The following is a 19,417-nucleotide window of genomic DNA, read 5'->3' as shown; positions in this document are numbered from 1 at the left end:
TGACGGCGCTCGGCCAAGGCGGCCTGACTCCATTTCCCTGAAACGCACGCAATGGTCAGACGCACAGACACCAGGCTCGTGGCTGCCGGGGGCTGGAGGTGGGGAGAGGCGAGCAGGCAGCGGCCGCTCAACGCGTCCGGAGGTGGTGGGCATGTCCTAGGATGCACAACAGCGGGGGCTGGCCAAGGTTGCCACTCCGTGCTACGCATTGTGCACGCCAAGATGGCGAGCGGGGCGCCCCGCGCCTCTCGCCGCAGCACTGGAGGGGACGCTTTGTCCCGCGCCGTGTCGTGGCGCTGCACGCTGGCCTGAGCCCGAGCCCCCTCCTCCGCTGTGCGCCTCCCAGCTCCTCCCGCACGTGCGGCCCACCCCCGGGCTCCCCACGCTGCTACACAAAGACCCTTTCTTTCTCCACGATCGGGGAGGAACCGAGGGGCACCGCGGACGCATAAACACGGGCAGGAAGGAAGGCCGACTGAAAGCCTCCGAAAGCCCCTTTCTGACAAGTGAAAAATGTTGGTGACTTGAAGTCACAGGGCCAGGCTTTTAACAACCTTCAGCGTATTTATTTAACCCAGTAAATACGTTTATTAGCGAGGCCGCCTCCTTTGTAGCGCAGGTAATGGATTCCCCATATGTTTCTGCTTTGGCGGCCGGGCCGGCGGCTAACACCTAGCTCCCCTCCTGCCTGCCAGGTCAAGACCTCGGTGTGTCGCCACTTCCCCGGCCTGGCCCCGCGTGCGTGCGTGTAATTACACTCGTTCCCAGGGAGGAGGAAATCCCCCGGCTTGGGCCCTAACTAGCCCGGCGTTGCACTTCCAAAGGGCAGCTCTCCCAGGGGGAAGGGAGGGCCAATAAAGCTTTCACGTTATTAACTTTTGCCTTCTGAAAAGCAGCCTGAGAAATGCCATCGCACCACATTAAAGGCCGTGTGTGTGAGCCGCCACCGCCTAATGAGGGGCTCGGACCCTCGGCCACATGCAAGGGCTTTGCGGGCCCCACTTAACGGAACCTTGATGTCGTGCCAGCCCCGGGGGTGCGCACATGAGGCCGGGAGCGGGTTGGGCCCGTCCCTGCCCCCCCCCCCCAACTCAGGATGAGGGTTGCACCTGACTCAGGGGACACGGCTCAGACAGGTAGGGAGCCACCCAGCGAGAGCAGAGGCGACACTTCACTGTGTGCACGGGGCTCTGGGACACGGATGCACGAGCGCTGGGCCCCCTCTTCAAGGACCTTAGAGTCCTGTGTGGGAGGTGACACCTAAGCAGGAAGGAGGTGCCCAGGAGCCAGTGCAGGAGCAGGTGTGCCACACACCCAGCTGCTGGCCTGCACGTGTGATGGCCCTCACCTGGGAGCATGTTGGGAGAGCTGGGACCTCCAGGGTGCAAATATGGCTCCTGGGTCTTCCCCGCCAGGTCCCAACCTGCCTACTCTGAAGACCACTGGCTGGATTTCTGACTGTGTCCATGTGCTTTGAGAAAGGGTGCCAACTCTTCCCTGCACTGCAGTCGGGGGGGGGGGGGTGGCTAGAACAGGTGACATCCAGGTTTTGCACCGAGAGCTGTCTTGCCGGTCTCATGGCCTCACTGGCCCCTCTGCCGGCTTGCTCTCAGGGCCAAGGAGGGGGCCTGGAGCTCCCTACCCCCTGCAGCAGGGCTGTGTGTGTGGAGGGGGGCTTGCAGGAGGGCAGGGGTCAGGAAGCAGAGTGAGGGCCTCTCCTTCCCAGCCTGCCCCCTCCTCTCCCTTCCCTGTCCCTGGCAGACAAGAAGAGCCAGGCCAAGTCCTGAGATTGGAGCAGGCACAGACCTTGTCTAGAGCCTAGAACTTGTCTCCTGGCTGGGCAGGGTGCTCCTGGTCCTCTGGGTAGCCTGGCTTGGGGAGACCTCACGAGCCCCACTCCCTGGAAACCTGTGCCTCCTCTGTGAGAACTGCTGGCAGCAGGGCCAGTGCCTGGGAACGTGTGGTGGTGGTAGGAGGACTCACACTGTGATGCGAACGGGGCTCCCCCACCCGTTGACCAACCAAAATTCCAGCATGGGGAGCCAGTCGGGTCCACCACAGGAGACAGACCCCAGGGAGGATGGATCCACAGGTGTTCAGGTCACCCTCATCATGGATAAGGTTTGCACCTGCCTCGGGGAACGTAGGCTCAGACACTTTATCTCATGTGGCTCTCTTTGTGGGAACAGACAGCTGTTAAAAAATGTGTTACCTACAAGTAAAATGAGACTCATCTGGGGAAGGGATTGGCCCAACAGGACACACGGCCAGGCCAGGCATGGCAGTTGCAGGCCCAGGGCCTGGGTTTCCACATACCGCATCCAGTGTTCTTGCCACAGACGGTGGGCCGCCGGGGGGGTAGTGAGAATACCTGCAGATACTCTCATTCCTGTCCGGTGTGGGTGAAGGGTCTGCAGGCGAGGCTGCATTATCTGCTCCTGAGTGCCCCTGGGAGGCAGCTGCTCTCAACCTCAGCAGGTGGCCCTGGGTTCAAATGCCAGCTCTGCGGAGTGCTGGTCTGTTCACTTGGCAAGTTCCTACTGCATGGCTACGATGAACCCAGCCCTGGGGATTCTGGAGTAAACACGGATGCCCGCAGGTGAGCTCGTGAAAACACTTTGCAAAGAGACCTTCCAGGCTTGCCCTCCCTCTACCCCTCTTCCTGTTGGAGATGCTCCTCAGAGATCAGAGGCAGAGGGCCAGGCCCATGTCTGGACAGCCTTGACCTTGGAGCAGGCAAGGGAGGCCTGGGAAAACCAGCCGCTTGTCCCTGCACTCCCAGTCCTGGGCCAGGGGTGAGTGCGCCTTGTCACTTGAGCTGGTGATAATGAATTCTGCCTAACACCAGTGCTTGTCGCAGTGAGTGCTTTTCCCTGCTGCACCGCGCAGTTCCCATAGCAGGTACTGCACATTATTTATTTATAGGGTCATCCACGGAAGGGAGGTGCGAGTTTCCTCCCATGTGAAATGGGGGTGAAGGCGGCTTAGGAACAGTGCTTGATCCCCAGGGAGACTGTAATCACCCAACTGAAGGGTTTATGCTTATCACCTGGAACGGGGCTCGGCACCGAGTAGGCAATAAGAAAAAAAAAAATGTCACCTACTTTTCTGTTTGCTAGCACTGGGGGCATTGCATTCCAAGCACGGAAGAACGTGTCTTTGCTTGCAAAAGACTCCGATGTCTGCCAGACTCAGCTCTCTCATATTTTCCGGGAGGGACTTCACAGGCAAGACGTGCAGGAGATAAAGGGCTGGGGGTCTGGGTGTGAGTCGTCTTGCTTTGCAAGTACCCACGGCAAAACTCCAGCCTTCAGTATTCCGCAGCGGCTCCTGCCTCCTCCGGGAAGCTTCTCCAACATCGCAGAAAGTAGAATGGGCCGCGGAGGCTCTGGGCTGGAATTCTCCAGGGCAGCAGCTGGTAGCTTGTTTGCCTATCAAAGGCTGCAAGTTGGAACAGCTGAGGTTAGGGAGATGAAAGGACTTTGGGGGCAGCAGGGAAGAAGAAAACTGCGAAAGCCAAGTGCCAAAGACAGAACAGCTCTCCTTCCCCTCCCCCAAAGCTGCTCCTGCTTAGCCTGGATCGGAATCATTTTAGGAGGAGAAAGTGTTCACTCCTGGAAATGCTACAGTAGGGTCAGGGTCTTGGCTTCCGGCTGTCAAGTGCGCTTGGCGAATGAGCCAGCAGCCCGTGCCCTGTCACCAGGGAGAATCAGACATGGGCACAAGTCACTCCCCATGCTAAGCAGAGGAGCACACACAGGGCTTGGGGGAGCAGCTGGCTCTGCTGGAACGTAAGCGAGTTGCTTTGCAAGCTGATGTGGGTCCTCAAAAAAGTGGGGAGGAACACCACAGGCAGAGAGAACAGCTGGTGCCATTGCAGGGTGTAGGAGGCCTGTAAGGGCTTCCTAGGATTGGGGGAAGGGAAGAAGGGGGTACGGCTGGGGAAGGGGCCACGGAGTGGTCAGCTCCAAGGGGTCACCTGAGAACACTTGGCGCAGCTGTGATAAAGGACCGGTTTCAGAAACAGCCTCAGAGCTTACAGGCTGTGCCCACTGTTCATCTGATTGGTAGGTGGGAAACCTGTGTTGGCCCAGATGGAAATGGGAGTGAGTGACAGGCTGACAAGCTGTTCCCCACACCGTGACAGAAGCCGGTGAGGTGTAAAGGCAGCCGCAGCCCGGCCTGACTGCGCTGTGTGGTGGGAAGCCGGCTTCTCCGCATCTCGGCCTCCCCCTCCTCCTGGGAAGCTGTCTGTCCTCGAGCGAGGCGCAAGCCCAGTATTTTCATGCGGGAAGAGCCTGCTCTGGTCCACCCCAGGCAGCTCCCAGCTTTCAGCAGAGGATTACTTAGAATAACAAGTTAATGACTGTCGCGGATCAGCCTCGGTTTGCTGGGAGAAGCAGGCATGCCCAGAGTTCACTTTGCTGGACTCTGGTGGGGGTGGGTTGAAAAAACACATTGCACATTCCAACCTCGGTGGGGGTGGGGGAGAATCTGCGCTCCCTGGAAGCAGCCCCGTCAGAAACAGGAGGTGCTTCGTTAAAAACCTGGAAGCAGCTGTCACCATCCTTGAGCGGCCCTGGGCGCTGGGTGGCAGGCCTGCCTGGGGTTCTGGGAGTGGGCTGATGGGCCTTTCAAGGTGTCCTTCTTGTGGTCAGATGATCTGGGGCCCCCCAGGAAACAGCTGGGAGTCGAAGGGGGAATGTGGAGAGGGGAGAGTGTTGCTGTTTCCTCTCAGTCACCACCGGGGACCACCAACAGCCTGGCTGGCTCTCTGCTCCTCGTCCTGGGCCAAATGCATCTCGCTTCCTCCTCTGGGTTTTGAAGGTGTCTAGGCTCACGCATTCACCCCTCAGCGAACATTTGGGGGCCTGAACTCACTAGGTAGGGGCCTGTTGGGAGGATCAAATGCATGGAACCTCTTTGCCAAATGCTAACAGAGAGAGAGAGAGGAAGGGAGGGAGGAAGGAAGAAAGGAGAGGAGCGTGCTGCAGACTTACGGTGTGTTTCTCATAAAATTCCCTGGGGGCAGTGAACTGAGTCCGCTGGTGCTCCAGCAGCTAGGAGCCATGAGATCCGGGTCCCGAAGCGTGGCAGGATGTGGAAGGCAGAAGGAGTCCAGGCAGGGCGAGACAGCGCCAAACACAGGTGGCTTTCCATCCTTAACCACTCAGTCCATTCCGGCTCTCATTAGGAGGGGCTCAAGATAGCAGATCGCTCCTGATTTGTGCCACAGCAATTGCAAATGCCAAGGCTGAGGTACTTCTAAAAGCTCTGTTTCTGTTTTTTAAAGATTTATTTATTTGTTTAAAGGCAGAGTTACAGAAAGAGGCAGAGAGAGAGAGGCCCTTCATCCACTGGTTCACTCTCCAGATGGCTGCAACAGCTGGAGCTGTTCCCATCCGAAGCCAGGAGTCAGGAGCTTCTTCCAGGTCTCCCATGCGGGTGCAGGAGCCCGAGCACTTGGGCCATCCTCCACTGAAAAGTTCCATTTTTAAAAACAGGTTTATTGAGATATAACTGATATTCAAAGAATGCACATATTTGCTGTATGCAATTGAATGAGTCTGGACAGTTCAAACTCATGATCCATCATCACAAGGCAGTAGACATATTTAAAATCTGCCAACGTTTCCTTGTGCCTCTCACCATCTTTTTTTGTGATAAAAACACAACATGAAATCTACACTCTTAATGAATTTAAAAGGGTCCCATACTGTACTGTTCGGTGTAGCATCCATGTTGTGCAGCGGATCTCTGGAATTACTCATCTAGCATAACTAAAACTCTATGCCCATTAAACAATAGCTTGCTATTTTTCCCAACCCTCAGCCTGGCAACCACAATTGTAGTCTCTCTGCCTCTATGAGTTTGATTATTTTAGATTCCTCATACAAGTGGAATCATGCAGAATTTTTTTTTAAAGAAAGTTTTTTATTTATTTGAAAGGAAGAGTTAATAGAGAATGTGAAAGAGAGAAAGAGAGCTTCCATCTGCCGATTCACTCCCCAGTGGCCTCAATGGCCAGGACTGGGCCAGACTGAAGCCAGTAGCCTGGAACTCCATCCGAGTCTTCCTTGTGAGTACAAGGGCCCAAGCACCAGGGCCTTCTGCTACTGCCTTCCCAGGCACATTAGCAGGGGCTGGATGAGTGGACTCAAACTCATGCTCATACGGGATGCCAGCGTCACAGGTAGCAGCTTAACCTGCTGAGCCACGGGGCCAGTCCCCAGGGTGTGACTGGCTTATTTAACCTAGAATAATGTTCTCCAGGTTTGTGCATATTGTTGCATTAGCACAATTCCTTTATGCATTCACTTGTTGATAGACAAAGGTTTTTTTCCTCATCTCAGCTATCAAGAATAATTTTGCAATGACATGAGAGTGCATACCTGTCTTTGAATTGTTTTGGATATATACCCAAAGTGGGATTGCCAGGTCATGTGAATTCTATTTTAAAATTTTTGAGGAATATCCCTACAGTTTTCCATAGTTGCTGCACAAGTTTACATTCTCACCAACCGTGTCTGAGGGTTCTAATTTCTCTCTGGTCTCGCCAACAGTTATCATTTGCTCTTTTGGTGGTAGCCATCTGAACAGGTGTGACAAGCTGTCTCGTGGCTTTGGGTTGCATTTCCTGGGTGACTGGTGACATCAAGCATCTTTTCATGTAGCTGTTGGCCGGCTGTGGGTTTTCTCCGGAGAGGCTCAGAGAAGGTAGAAACTAGTCTGAGCTCTGTGGAACCCAGCTCAATGGACTCTTGACTGTCCTTTTCTTCATGGAAAAGGGGAAGGGTCTTCCAGGCTGGGCCCAGAGGCAAGTGTACAGAGGCAGGGGGCAGTAAGGCCAAGGGCTATCCAGGTGCAGCCAGGAGTCCGGCCTGGAATGCTCTGTAGGGGACTTTGCCAGGGACGCAGTAGGAAGTGGGGATTTCCATGCCCCGCTGGAAAGTCGGATTTTAAATACAGGGTGGGCGGGGCTGCTCCCTGGAGCCCTGTCCTTCCTGCCCGGTCTCGCTGGAGACTCTGGCCCTGACACCGGAAGTTCCTGCAGGATGCAAGGCAGGAATCCTCTGTTGAGAGTTGTGTACAAGCAGTGAAAAACACGGGCGAGCTGGGAATTGTGTAACAGATGACCCCAGCCGTCCCTGCTCTCCGTAGGGCCAGCTTGCCCTGGCTGCCGGGTGGCAGATGTGACCCTTCCAGGGCCTGTGCGCTTTGCTGCTGGTGATCCAGTTCTGAGGCTGGGCGACTGGCAGCAGCCCTTCAGAGAGGACGGTGTTTATTAAGGTAGCTCAGCGGGGCAGCAGGCACTGTGATTTCGAAGCCAGGGCTGCCTGGGCTAGGATCCCAGCTTACTCTCTGGGCTGCGTGACCTTGGACAAACCACTTAACAGTTCTGGGTCTCCGTCCTCTCTGCTGTTACACACAAGTGGGCCTAGAACGTGAGGGATAAGGGTTATAAGAGCTGTATCCTGGGATTGCTTCGTCTCAGCTGGGATGGCTATTTTCACTTGATCTTGCTGTTGTGGAAGATTTTGCACAGTGGAAATGAGGGCTGCAGAGGGCATGCAGGAGCCCCGTGTCGGGGAAGGGCATTTAGTGCCACATGGCGGGAGCTCGGAAGCGCTTCTGTAGGTAGTGGGGACTCACCCAAGGCCTCGGGCCACGGGGAGGTGCGCAGAGAGATCAGTGGGTGAGCCCGTGGCTTATTTCATTAACAATTAGCAGTGCTTGAAACAGGCTGTGAAACACCCCCTCTGAGCGGATTGATGTCAATAAAGCCACCTTGGAGAAGTCCTCTTTGCAGAGGTCAGAGGGAACACTGGGCTGGCCTTCCCCGAGCAGCTGCACATGAACAAGCGCTCTGAAGACCGCAGCGGAAGTCTGTGGTGTGCTCCATCATGTCCAAGGCATAGCAGGGAGCTGTCAGAAGCACCCCAGGGAGGCCGAGAAAACCAGAGGCAAGGGTTCAGTCCTAACGCTGTGATGTATGCGGAGCGACTGGGGGTCAATGCCAGCATCTCCCTGAGCTGCAGTGTCCTCATTTATAAAATGGAGAGCCCAATCCCGCCACCCCGTGGGGAGTCGATGAGGGCCTGGCTCTACAGCCCTGGGAGTACAGAGGGCGTCTGTAAGTGCTACCTCACATCAATCCTCATACCAAAGTGACAGCTGAAGCAGGGAAAAACCCCATACACACAACATCTAACAGAATTCCTTTAGAAGAAAAAAAGGGAAGAGACAGGAGCATTGGAGAGGAAGAAAGGAATTAGGACTGTCAACAGCAGGTCAGTGTGTCTTAAATCCTTTCAAATGGGACAAAGGACTAAGTAGTGCATTTCCTGGGGCCGGCGGCAGCAGGCTGAAGAGGCTGTGCAGGCAGCTGAAGCAACTGCTCCTGGAGCAGAACGTTCCTAGGCGCGCCTGGTGCCTCCACACAGCCGTGAGCCAGTGGCTGAGAGCAGGCAGGGAGAGGCCCGCAGAGGAGCACAGAGCGAGGCGAGAGACCCAGGCCGCAGTGTGGGGGAACCCTACGCTGGGTGAAGGAAGATGCCCGAGTCCATCAACAGGAAGTGCCCCAGAACAGGCAAGCCCAGAGACATGGAATGTGGGTTGGTACGTGGCTAGCGCGTGGAGGCTTTGGTGAGAACGGGGTGACTCCCCATAGGAACAGGGGTTCTTCTCAGAGGCGATGGAAATGGTCTAAAAGGGATTGCTGCGATGGTTGCACAATTCTGTGAGTATACTAAAACCCACCCAACTGCACACGCTAAGTGGGCGAATTGTACACTATGTGGATCTCAATAAAGCTGTTACAAAAAGACAGAAGACAACAGATTCAAGATCCCAGAGAAAGATGCCTCAGAAATTCTCCAGTGCACCTGCTCAGCATCCCAGAGTGGTGAATGACTCGCTTCCAGTCCCATTGCCACTCGTGGCCAAGGGAAAAGCCATGCCATGTGTAGGTACTTTGTGTACATCACCTGTTACCTAAGAGTTGCCTCCACACCCCTGCCTGGTGTGGAGTTGCTCACTTGTGACATGGCAGTAACGTTTGTGGGGTCATGGGACTGCTAACGAGAGAAATTACTTTCAACCTCCAGTGGGACTCTGTCGCTTTAAATCTCTGAATCTTCTAAAAGTCAGTATTTTTTTTTTTTAATTTGACAGGTAGAGTTAGAGAGAAAGGTCTTCTTTCCGTTGGTTCACTCCCTAAATGGCTGCTACAGCTGGCACCGATCCAAAGCCAGGAGCCAGGTGCTTCCTCCTGGTCTCCCATGTGGGTGCAGGGCCCAAGCATTTGGGCCATCCTCCACTGCCCTCCCAGGCCACAGCAGAGAGCTGGACTGGAAGAGGAGCAACTGGGACTAGAACCTGGTGCACATATGGGATGCTGGCGCTGCAGGCGGAGGATTAACCAAGTGAGCCACGGCGCCAGCCCCCCCTAAAAGTCAGTATTTTAACTATGCTACACTACAACATCCTAAACCCAGGCCCAGGCTTTTCCCTCCTACACTGGGTGGTGGTGGAGGAGTAGTTAAGATGACAACGACTCTGGCATGGGAGGCCCTGGGCCAGGATGAGGAAGACCGAGCAGGTGGTAGAGAGTGACAGTGACACAGGCCTCTAGAGGTAACTGGGCTGAATGTCTTTTAAATGTTTGTGATGTGTGAGGCCCAGAGAGTTTCTCCCAGGGCCAGCCAGGTAGGCAGCAGTGTGGAGCTGAGACAGGACCAGGTGCTGGGACTTTCTGTCCCGTGTTCCTTCTGCAGCAGCTTTTGCAGGGCCAGGAGCAGGGAGGAAGTCAGGGGCCAGCCAGGTGGGCTGGGAAGGCTGAGGTTCCACCGGAGAGTGGAGAAGCCAGGAGCCCAGGATCGTGGGAAGTGTGGTCTGTGTGTGACCAGACAGAAGCCAGATGGAGGGGAGAAGGGGCCCGCGGTCTCGAATCCAGGATGCCATGGACCCTGGCAGCTCGCAGGTTCCCGAACCACAGCGCCCCCTTGAGGAACAGGGGAGACAGGGTGGTGATAATGAACGGTGCAGCACAGGGCCTTGGGCTGCTCCTGCGGGGCCTGCCAGGGTTTCTGGGTGGTTCTGCTCAGCTTTCCCCGAGCCTCAGGCAAGGGAGGGGAGGTGCTGTCCCTCTTGGCATTCGATTGGCTTTGAGCTGGGCTCTAGACTTAGTTCTGTCTCCAGCTCCTTGGCAAGTCTCAGGCAAACTCACTCTCAGTCTGTCACGGTAAATGGGAGAGACCCACACTCATCTCTCAGGAGCCCAGGTCTGCGAATCTGCACTGTGACTTTGTGACTTGGATTCTGCTGTGTGTGGGCTGCCCCTCAGCCACGGAAACACACTTCCTACCACAGGGGCTTGCCGCCTCGGAGCCCAGGCCCTGTGATTGAAGACCCCCAAAGGGAGGGGCAGCAGCGCCCAGGAGGGAGAGTGGAAGAGTGACCTCCCGGGAGAAGTGCCCAGCTCTGTCTCACCTTCTAGTCTGTCTCTTCCAAGCGTGTGGCCCCATCACACAAGGCGGGCACTGAGAAGGCAACCAGGATCATTATCATCTAGGCCTTATAATGTCCAAAGCTGTGATGATTCCCATTCTATGTAAGTTTTTCCCCAATCAAAATTAATTTCATTAGGTCTGAATTTCCAACATCAGTAAAAATGTTGAATTTTTTTTTTTTTTAAATTACTTATGTATTTGAAAGTCAAAGTTAGAGTTAGAGGGCGAGACAGTGAACTTACATCTGCTGGTCCCCCCCCCGCCCCGCCAGATGGCGTAATGGCTGGGGCTGGGTCAGGCCCAAGCCAAGAGCCAGAAGCTTCTTTCAGGTCTCCCCTGTGGGTAGCAGGGCCCTAAGCACTTGAGCCGTCTTCCACTGCTTTCCCAGGCCATTAGCAGGGGGCTGGATTGGAAGTGGAGCAGCCGGGACACGAATAGTGCCCATGTGGGATGCTGGCACTGCAGGTGGAGGGTTTACCTGCTATTCCACAACGCCAGCCCCGTTGAATCATTTTAGTGGTATTTTCAGTGATAGAATCAGCTAGTAACCTTTACCAAACAAGAACTAGAACAAACAAACAAAAATGCAGGATCAGGAGAATAGTTTAAAAACCATAACAGAGGAGAAAAAAAAAAAAGAAATTAAGTATTTATGCAGTCTTGCTTTAAGGGCATATTTTACAAATGTCACTTGGCATAATATGCAATGATAAATAGCAGAAACCCTTGCACAAGCAATATGATGGAGATTGACCTGAAGATATCCTGAGCTATTCCTTTATAAGAAATTTCATGCAAATTATCTTTCCCAGACCTTATTGTAACGTCTGGGAGAAGGAGTTGGAATACAAACCTTAGGCAGAATTTTCATTCTAGGCTGGCTACCCACAACTTTCCAGACTTCAAAGACCAAGGCTGGAACATCTTCATTTATTGTACAGAGATGACATCAGTGCTTTGCCCTCAACCTGTCAAATTTGCAAAATAATTAAATTTGTATCTTTTAGTTCTCATCATCTTCACAGCCAACATCCTTGCCATCCTAAATCTATACAGAGAAAGTAAGAATGCCAAGTCTCAGAGAGTAAGTAGTGTGCCAGGGTCATTCAGCCAGTGGGGGGGGGGGGAGAGGGAGAGGGAGGGAGAGAGAGAGAGAGAGGCAGGCCTGTATGGAAAGCAGGTCTGTGCAAGCCCAGATAACATCATCCTCATTCCAAAGCTGCCCAGAGCAGGGGATGCTGCAGGCAATGTTTGCCCAGAGTCTGATTTTGTGCAGCGCTGGCCGTGGGCCAGGCCTCAGAGTTTCCTGAAGTGTTCTGCGAGTTACCGGGGGAGACGGAGCTTTGAACTTGCCTGCTATAACACGGGCTGGTTCCCAGGATCATAAACATGTTTCTGAACCTAATTAAAGAGCCTCGTGAAAAGGGCGCGAGCAGGACTGAGACACGACGGTCGGTGTAAAACCGGCCCGTGGGCCAGAACGGGAGCGCGGCTGTTCCCAGACTCGGGAGGACGGAGAGTTAAGAGCTTTAGCGAGAAGAAAAGGCTCTTTTACAGTCCTGGCTGGGGACCTGGGCTGTACCGGAGAGGGAATGTAGGAGGCATAATTGAGGCTTGTAAAACATTTCCAGACAAAATCGCTTAATGTGTTTTGGAGAGTAAAAAGCAACAGTGCACATAATCCATAAATTTGGGCAGCTTTCTGCAGAGTCAATAGAGCCGGATCCAGGCGATCAGGAGGACGGCCAGACCAGCGCGTGCTGGGCGCGACGGCTGCAGGTGGACTGGGCCCAGCGTGCGAGACCCTGGAGCGGCAGCCGATTGGCTTTGGATTCTTGCTCCGCCCCCTCTCTCAACGGGCGAGCTGGGACAGGTTCTTTAACCTGCTGGAGTTCTGCTAACTCACCTGGAAAGTGAAGGAGAAATAGCACCTACCTTGTAGGTTTCCTGGGAGAGTTAAGTATTCGAACGTCTGAGCCAGTGCTTGGCACATGGGACGGGCTTATACGATGTTTGCTGACTGTAAACTGCTCTCTTGGGACTGGGCTGTAGCTGGGAAGGGCCACGCTGTGTCCCCTGTGTCCAGAGGCCTCCTCACGTCTTGTTCTTCCTCCCATCTTCTCTCCGACTTCCTCTCTGCTTGTTTTGGTTGCTTGCCAACAACCCCTTCACCAATGTATTCTTCCAAACTGTCCCTTTCACCATCAGACAAATCTCTGGTGATGACTCATCCTTCTCAGAACAAAGTTCAAATTTCTGGGCCCTTTGGACCCAGGTTAACTTTCTGGGTCGCGTCCAGCGATGTCCGCTGTGGTAATCGTGTGTCAGGTGCTTCCAGTGTCCCCTTATTCTAGACAAGTGGTAAATACTGCGCTTCCTGGCTTCCTGGTGGCTTCTCTCAGTGGTTGTCCAATGCCCCCCACACAATCTCCACACCATAAATGCAGTAAGGATCGCTTGCAGCTCCTTCAGGACACTTTGCGAGTATAATCTTGTGATGTAAGAATTGCTTTTCTTGTGTTTCTTCCTGGACACGGAGCTTTGAGGAGAGATGTCACTATAACATCTCCAGGGACCTCAGTAGATACTTGTCAGATTGAATTGCAGCTGTTTGGAACCCAGGCTGTATGTCTTCTCCGGATCCTCCTCTGGCCCTGGGTCAACGCTGGGCTACCTTTTCCTTGATTCTCCCAGAACCACTGCTAAACCTCAGTCTCCACTTCAGGCAGTGGTGGGGTGGCAGCCAGCAGAAAGGAAGAAAAGTGACCCCTCTTAGTCTTAACACATGGTGGTATAAGAATGCCGACTTGGTGGTTTTCTAACCATGGACTCTGCCGTGAAGAGCAGTTGTGACTGTAAGTGCAGCGGCAGCCCTGCCCTCGCTTCTGGGGCAGCCCCAAAGCTCTCTGAGTTAGTGAACGCCAAACTGGAACGTGTCTGGGAGACGATGTAGTTCAAGATCATACTCTAACGAGTTTTTCCAGTGGGTATGTCTTGTTAAAAATGGGGCCGAAAGTTGGGTGCAGCGGGTGAAGCTGCCTTTTGCAACATTGATACCCCACATCAGAATTCTGGTTTGAGCCAGTTTGTTTTACTTCCAATCCAGCTTTCTGCTAAGGTACCTGTCAAGGCAGTGGATGATGACCCAAGTGTTTGGGCCTCTGCCTGATAGAGGTGTGAGCAGGGTGAAGCTGCTGGATCCTGGCTTCAGCCTGGCCCAGCTGTGACCATTGCTGCCATTTGGGGACTGAATCAACAGTTGGAAGATTCCCCTCTCTCTCCCCCCTTGTTATTCTGCCTTTAAAACAAACAACAACAACAAAAATCTTTGTAAAAAAAATTACTGTTTTCTTCCCACAGTCATTTTTCGTTCTACCTGACGAAAGATGTTAATACTTCGGCTTTCTGTACGAATCTGGCAGCATCGCCATCAGGGTCCCTGTTAAATGAGCATCTCTTTGTGGTCAGCAAAACACTTTCCGAGTTATGTCACCCTGAGCCCCCCAGTAGCCTGGGAAGGCAGGGCAGCATTTGCGGTCTTTACGGATGCAGACGCTGCAGCCCACAGCAGGGAGGTCATTTCCCGTCACAATCAAGCTGGGGCCCCGTAGTCACTTGATAGCGGACTCTGAGCTCTTAGGCATGTGCTCTTGGCCCCCAGACACATCCTTCTCCAGCTGCCCCTGTCCGTCGGCCAGCCTGCAGCCCCGTGCTGGAAGCTTGAGGCAGACCTCCAGGGTCCTCGTCCAACGCTGCAATCCAAGGACTTCCAAATCCAATTCCCTCTTGGAGACCTTGAGTCGGAGAAGTTTAGGGCAGCTGGGAGTTTTCTGGTTACTTTTTCAAAAACCAGGTTCAGGTTGCTAACAGCCCGGTGCATACAAAGAGTGAATTATTTCAGAAGACTCTGTGACTTTTTGATGGCACAAGCAAGAAAGTAACAGCCTTGAACTTCCTTCAGAACCAGAAAGGACGTGTTTGCAGACGGTCTGCCTGCCGGAGGCTGCCTCACTCTTGTTAACCTTTAGAAGGACGGACAAAGAGGTCGCTGCAGATTCTCTGGGAGCAGGGTGCAGACTCACACGATGGTGATGGGGACTGTCCCCAAGGCTCCCGCCCTTCTCGGCTCACGACTTTCTCCTCTCATTCCTCTCGCCCATGTCTTCCAGGTGCACGGCTCACTCCCCACCAGGAGTCGGAAGATAGCATTAACTGCACCATCCCGAGAAAGCGCTGGGTGTATCTTTCATTCGGACAACTAGAGAACCCAGGCTGGCAGAAGGAGCAAAAATATCGATTTTCCTTCAGCGTTTGTGTGCAGACTATGAAATTCCCTCCTTCACTCGCAGGTAATTGGCCTCCTGAACGTCTGTTGTAACCACATCGTCCAAATGTCTACTATCTGGGGGCAAACCTCTGCTTAAACAATGCATCAGTGGAAAATATTAAGTATGTGTGGAGTGAGGTAAAACATACACGCACATTATAAATCGGTATAATATTAATTGGGGAATAGTGTGATTGTATATGCCTCATATGCTATATAAAGACATATGTTTCAAAAGAAATAAAAAATTATATTCATAAGGATATTTATGGAAGTGTTCCCATAAGAGCAAAAACCTGGGAGTGATTGAAGTGGGTTGTAATAGGCGAACCACTTACTGAGTTACAGTTTTCTCTAGCCATTAAAATAATAATTACAAAGATTATTCAGATCATAATCTTCAGACCAAAAATGTTAATGACAGAGGTCTGTGCAAACAGTAGAATTCCAGTTGGAATACAGGCTGTGATGGGGTTCATGAAAAATGTTTTCTCCATGTGAACCAGGCCCAGAAGTGAAAATATCATGCTCACACGGGGGCAGGAGGGCAAAGCTTACGTATTTTTATGTTCTGATTTCCTGAGATTTCTTGTCAGTGTACCAGACACCAAGAAACCACTTTTGTTGTCTACACTATGATGTTTGAATATAATTTATATTAGATCTCATTCCTAAGGGCTTATTAAAATACATTGTTTTAGAAAAACATTAACAGTGATGACGATTTTTATGAAGATTTTTATGCGTCATGAAAGGAACAGAGTAACTGAGACAGATATTGGTCTATTACCTAACTCTGTAAAATCTGCGTATTTTGTCACACTTGCTTTATGTTTTAAAAACAAGTACAGTGTCATAGGCACCACAGAAGCCCCTTAACACAGTGGATTTTTTATATCTTATTTCTGCTACACCATTTCTGTGTATCACTAATTTTCTTCAAATGGCAGGTTTCTATGTGACTTTCACAATGAGCCTTAATCTACCTGTCCCTGGATTTTCTTAAAGTGAGGGAGGAAGGATTACACACACCTCCCAGGATAAGGACCAAACGAACAGAGTCTTGGAGATTACCAGAACTCCACGGGAGGAGTGGGGGTTGGCCAGGCGAGATGGGGAAATGCCTGCTGTGTCTAAAGAACAAGAGCCCAGAGGCACAGCCTGGAAGAAATGGTGATGGGTCCCTACGACTGTCTCAGCTTGGCTCTAGGGGAGGGAGGAGTTTTCTGCAGGGACGATTCCTGGCTCACCTGGGGGAGCGTCTCGGCCCCACTCGCCTGTGTGTCTCTAGCATCGGCCGCCCTATTCTCATGCCCTCAGGCCTTCCTTGCTCTCTGCTCTGGCTTCTCACAGCCCAGCACAAGCCTCAGTGGACGGCCTAAGGACCTGTGGAGGGCTGGTGTTTGACCTAGTGGTGAAGATTCTGCCTGGGATGCCTGCCTCCCATATCAGAGTCCCTGGGTTCGAGTCCTGGCTCCCCTCTCCAGTCCAGATTCCTGCTGATGCGCACCCTGGAAGGCAGCAGGTGATGGCCCGAGTACCCACGTGGGAGACCCAGACTGAGCTCCTGGCTCCCGACTTCAGCCTGGCCCAGCCCTGGCTGCAGCAGGCATTTGAGGAGTGAACCAGTGGATAGAAGAAGTCTGTGTCTGTCTCTCTCTGCTTTCAAATAAATTAAATAAATAGATAAAATAAATGAAAGGGTCTAGTGTGATTATTTATATCCCTGCCTATTTGACCTACAGACAATTTCACTGTGTTTCTCATAAAGGGAAGCCCTGGAGACAATCCTGACCGTGGCTCTCTGTCCAAAGTCTGTGATCTGGGATTCAGAAGAGCCACAGAATGAGTGAACACTTCCCGTCCCAGATGCCGACCAGACCTTGTCCACTGGGTGAGGCTCTGTGGGCCAGGCCCGGGCTCTGGAGTCTAGGGATCATTGTGTTTGTGGGAACTGGATGGAGAAGGGAAACCCCGTGGGTCTTCTGTGGTCCAGTGATGGGCTGCTGCACAACCAACCATCCCAGATCCAGTGGCTCAAAGGACACAGTCACCACCTCTGCTCACGAATGGATGATCCGGCGGCGCTCGGCGGAGGCAGAGCAGGTCTGTGTCCCAGGGCATCAGCTGGAGCAGCTTAGGATCAGAGGATCGTCATCTGGGAGCTTGTAAGAGGCACCACCTTAGATCTTCTAGTCCTGTCTTGGATTTGTACTTGGCTGGAATGCCTATCAATTAAGGCAACTGCCAGCTCTCTGGGGGAACCTGGAAGTGAAAAGCAGTGTGAGTTTGGAATCTGGTGAGCCCCGGCTTCTTGAGTGCATTTCTCTCCTCCTGCATTTCATCATAGCTGCCAAGGGGGCACGTTCAGACCTAGAAACCTAGAAACCTCCCTATCTGGGTCATCCGGCTCATGAGACCCCGTCCCGTTTTCCGTGTGGCTGCAGACTACAAGGTTGCCAAGCTCCCGTTCACGTAAAGAACATTCCTACGACTTTTCCGTAACTTCCCTGATGCCGTCACCGACAGGTTTCTCAGGATTCCCGACACTCTCTTTGAGGCCTGCTACGTTTTGGATATGGTTTGAGCATCTCCCCCAGGGGTTCAAGTGCTGGAAGTCCGGCCCTCCGTGTGGTGATGTTGCGAGGTGGTGGTACCTGTAAAAGGTGTAGCCTGCTGGGATTTGATTAGGTCACTGGGTCCATGCCCTTGGAAGGGGCTAGAGTAGGTCTCCTGGGACCTGGAGTGAGTTCTTGGGAGAGGAGCTGATGCCTGAATTGCTCTCTGGCTTCCTGTCTCGCCAGGTAATCTCTCCTGGCACGTGCTCTCCTCCAAGCTGTGATGCGGTCAGCGTGACCCTCAGAGGAGCTGGCGCCATGCTGTTTGGAATTTCAGCCCCAAAACCGTGACCTAAATACAACTCTTTACAAAGTACTCAGTCTCAGGTATTTCATTATAGCAATGGCAAAGGTACCAATATGAAGCCCTTTAGGCCGCCTGTCTCCAAGCCAATGTCGTACATTTTAGGATTGTATTAAGCTAGCACCTGACTTCCAGGTACAAAAACCTATTGTGGTTATCTATGGCTGTGTACCAATGCACCCTGAAACTTGGTGGCTTCAAACAATACTTGTTCATGTTACTCCTACATGGGGTGTGAGGTCTCAGCGGGGCTAGTCCATCTCTGTGCCACGTGGCATCAAATGGGGCTGGAGAATCTACCTCGGGTGGCTCCTTCCCATACCACTGATGGTGCTCCCTGGCTACCCAAGCCCCTGCACGGGGCAGATTGGGTCTCCTTGCTGCAAGGAGACTGCACTTCCCGAACAAGCAGCCCAGGAGATCACGGCTGAGAGCGGCCGCTTTCTCCTGGTGAAGTGGTCACGGAGCGAGGCTCCTCTGTTGCAACCCAAGTCCCAAAGCATGTGTGAGGGGCTGTGTGGTTGTGATCAGTTTTGTGAAATACAGTCTGCCACAGGATGCTAACACTTCGAGGGCTGGATTGTTGTTTAAAGCCACTGGGAAGCTGGAGCTATTGTTTCTCAACACAATCATTATGTGCACGATTCCCAAATGTTTTTGTGACTAAGAACCGTAGCTGACTTAATCCAGCTTTGCTTTTGGACACTTCATCTGGCCGCAGAGTTGATTGCCAGTAGTTACAAGAAATTTTTCATTCCAGACAGGCTGAACCAGGTTTCCCCTCTGTCCAAGAGTGTGTTTCGTCACCATCAGGCCTTTCTGCCTATGGGAGGTTGCAGATCTCACCAGGAGTGTTCTCCAGCCCCTACCACCTCCCATCCATCACTTTGTCCTCTACACTCCTCTGCCTGCAAGTTATATGTCAACCCCACACTTCCCGCTTGATTCATAGCTCATTTTCCCCTCTGCAAGAGGCAGGTGCAGCATAGCAATTAAGACGATAGACTCTGGAGTTGCACTGGCGTTAGAAGACCCCTGGCTTATTAGGTGTGTGCTGCTCTGGTTAATTTCCTTCCATTCCTCTCTCTCTCTCTCTCAGTTGTCTTATGTGTACACTGGGGTACACATAGCACTTGCTATGATCTGAACATTTATGTCCCCACAAAACTCATATATGGAAGCTTAATCCCCAAGATGATGCTATTAAGCGGTGGGACTTTTAAGTGGGTGATGAAGTCATGGGGCTGTGCTGTCTTGAATGGGATTAGCACCCTCATAAACGAATCCTGAGGGAGCTTCTGTCTTGAGAGGTGCACAGAAGGCACATCAAGGGGGAAAGGGCCCTCAGCTGGCGCAGGATCTGCAGGGCACCTTGATCCGGGACTTCCCAGCCTCCAGGACGCTGAGTGAAGCTTTTCTGCTGTTGATAACTTACCCAGCCTAAGGTATTTTGCTACAGTGGCCGGCATGGACTAAGGGAGCGCCTAGCAGAGTTGATGTGAAGACTGATAGAGTCGATAGAGTCGATAGAGTCAGACCAGTACCTGGCATGATTTTGGCTATCACTCCAGAGCGCCTTAGTCTCCTCCAGACACTTTCCTTGGCCTTCCTTCCAGTTGTGCTGTCTCTCCCGCTGAATAGAGATCAAGCCCGGACA

General features: G+C 52.7%; 1 long non-coding RNA gene across 10 annotated transcripts; it reads left to right on the top strand.

Moving 5' to 3' along the window:
* Positions 1 to 604: 604 nt before the first annotated feature.
* Positions 605 to 17,772, top strand: LOC108176384 (uncharacterized). Of its 10 annotated transcripts, XR_016230578.1 has the most exons (5): positions 2,216 to 2,599; positions 11,388 to 11,595; positions 12,210 to 12,449; positions 14,681 to 14,860; positions 16,159 to 16,534. It is a non-coding gene; the product is annotated as an uncharacterized LOC108176384 (long non-coding RNA). The 10 variants fall into 10 exon arrangements; XR_016230571.1 differs by lacking the exons at positions 11,388 to 11,595; positions 12,210 to 12,449 and adding an exon at positions 605 to 619 and having other exon boundaries at positions 2,409 to 2,599; XR_016230573.1 differs by lacking the exons at positions 11,388 to 11,595; positions 12,210 to 12,449 and adding an exon at positions 1,122 to 1,136 and having other exon boundaries at positions 2,409 to 2,599.
* The last annotated feature ends 1,645 nt before the right edge of the window (positions 17,773 to 19,417 follow it).

Source organism: Oryctolagus cuniculus, chromosome 2 (genome assembly GCF_051225735.1).
Source record: "Oryctolagus cuniculus isolate XC-2025 breed Fujian yellow rabbit chromosome 2, ASM5122573v1, whole genome shotgun sequence".
In the NCBI taxonomy this organism is placed as follows: domain Eukaryota; kingdom Metazoa; phylum Chordata; class Mammalia; order Lagomorpha; family Leporidae; genus Oryctolagus; species Oryctolagus cuniculus.
Note: the sequence above shows the minus strand (reverse complement) of the source record. Positions and strands in the feature narration are given on the sequence as shown.